Source organism: Meleagris gallopavo, unplaced genomic scaffold, assembly GCF_000146605.3.
Source record: "Meleagris gallopavo isolate NT-WF06-2002-E0010 breed Aviagen turkey brand Nicholas breeding stock unplaced genomic scaffold, Turkey_5.1 ChrUn_random_7180001953145, whole genome shotgun sequence".
NCBI classification, from domain to species: Eukaryota; Metazoa; Chordata; class Aves; order Galliformes; family Phasianidae; genus Meleagris; species Meleagris gallopavo.
The window spans coordinates 12,473-14,565 of record NW_011214181.1 but is presented as its reverse complement, the minus strand read 5'-3'; the positions used below and the strand labels follow the sequence as shown (position 1 = coordinate 14,565).

At 50.0% G+C, this 2,093-nt stretch overlaps 1 protein-coding gene and 1 pseudogene across 1 annotated transcript in view; one reads left to right on the top strand and one right to left on the bottom strand.

Annotated features, from left to right (window-relative positions):
* The window catches only part of KCMF1 (potassium channel modulatory factor 1), a gene marked incomplete at its 5' end in the record, with an annotated part of 23,017 nt that overhangs the window by 11,482 nt on the left and 9,442 nt on the right, over positions 1 to 2,093 (bottom strand). The gene's annotated exons all lie outside the window — the stretch shown is intronic.
* Positions 659 to 1,512, top strand: LOC104917006 (annotated as a pseudogene).

The following is a 2,093-nucleotide window of genomic DNA, read 5'->3' as shown; positions in this document are numbered from 1 at the left end:
GAATCAAGAACTCTACCATTTCATGGTCACTCTGTCCAAGACAGCCCCTGACCTCCACATCTCCCACCAGACCATCTCTGTTTGTGAACAGCAGGTCAAGTGGGGCAGCTCCTCTCATAGGCTCTCTCACCAGCTGCATCAGGAAGTTATCCTCCATGTACTCCAGAAACCTCCTAGACTGCTTCTTCTGCTGTGTGCTGTATTCCCAGCATATGTCGGGGAAGTTGAAGTCCCCCATGAGGACAAGGGCTGGCGATCGTGCAGTTTCCACCAGCTGCTCGTAGAACACCTCATCTGTCTCTTCATCCTCATTCGGCATTCTGTAGCAGACGTCCATCAGGATGTCTGCCTTGTCAGCCCTTCCTCTGATCTTTACCCATAGGGATTCAACCTTATCATCCCCAGCCACAAGCTCAGTAAAATCAAAGCACTCTCTAATATAGAGAGCCACACTGCCACCCCTCCTTCCTTGCCTATCCTTCCTTCCTGAAGAGTTTGTAGCCAGCCATTGCAGCACTCCAGTCATATGAGTCATGTTTCACCACCATAATGGTGGTGAAACACTGGAACAGGTTGCCCAGAGAGGTTGTGGATGCCCCCTCCTTGGAAATGTTCAAGGCTAGGCTGGATGGGACTTTGGGAACCTGATCTAGTGTCCATGACAGAGGTGTTAGAACTAGATGACCTTAAAGATTCCTTCCTGAACTCCTTTCGGTACTCAAAGGGAGCTTATAAACAGGAGGGAGATCGACTTCTTACGTGGGCAGATATTGATAGGACAAGGGGGAATGACTTTAAACTAAAGGAGAATAGATTTACATTAGATATTAGGTGGAAATTCTTTACTCAGAGGGTGGTGAGGCACTGGTACAGGCTGCCCAGCGAAGTTGTGGATGTCCCATCCCTGGAGGCATTCAAGGTCAGGTTGCATGAGGTCCCAGGCAGCCTGATTTAGTGGGTGGCAACCCTGCCCGTGGCAGGGGAGTTGTAACTAGATGATGGAGTCAGTGAAGCAGAGTTCCTAGCCAAGAAGGAACTGGGGGTCTGGGTCCTTTCGACTCTGGTTTGCTGGTGTAAGTGCCTGTCTGGTTGGCCATCAGTCTGAAGCAGAGGTAGAAATGCCAGCTGATTCTCCTGGAGTGGATGGACATGGAAAAACTGGAGAAAATTTGGGACCAGGAATACACCAGGACACCTTCACTCCCATGCCCAGTCTCTGTTATGTGGAATTCACAAAGCTGCTCTTAAACTACACCTCAAATAACATCCCCAAAGCCGACGAGATTCAAATGTTGGTGAAGGATACATGGGACACACAGATGGTCAAGCTGCAGCTGTCTGCAGACAGCTTCATCTGGTAACAGGAGGCCCATACCAAGATGGATAATCTATTGATGGAGATCAACACCATTGGGACTTTCCTTACTCGAACCTTAGATCACATGTACAAACTCTGGACTAACCTCCAGCCTGACATGAGTGCCAAGTTCCAGGATTTCTGAGCTCCTCCATCCATGCCAGTCCTCCAACCATGTACATCCACCTGGCCAGTTTCCACCTTCCCATGCACATCTCCCAAAACCCCATGAACCTTGTAAGCCATGGCAGCAGCTGCAGGCAGGCAGGACTTACCCTGCTGCTCATGTGCAGACTGGAGAGGGAGTAGAACAGGAATCACTGCAGAGCTGGCATGGGGCACTCCCTGCATGGGAGCTATGTGAAGCCCTCGCTCTCTCTTCGCAGAACTTCACCTCTTCCCTTGGCTCAGGGACTGCTGATGTGTGCAGATACAGATGGTGGCTTGCCAGCACTCAGCTGCTGACTAATGATGTTGGACAGATCCCTCTGCCTTGTGGACTGTGGGTGTACTTCACAGAGGGAACTTCTGAAGGCAGCACAGACCACACACTGCCTTGAAAGCAATACGTTTCAAGGTGATGCTTCACTGTGGATTTGTTCAGAGCCTTGAAATGGGGAAGATGCATTGACAACAAGAGTGCTGGGAGGCACATCCATCTGCTTCTTGGAGAAGGACAAAAGAAAATGGCTTTTCCCTCTCCAAGCCAGCTTGTTTTGTACTATTACGTCTGACT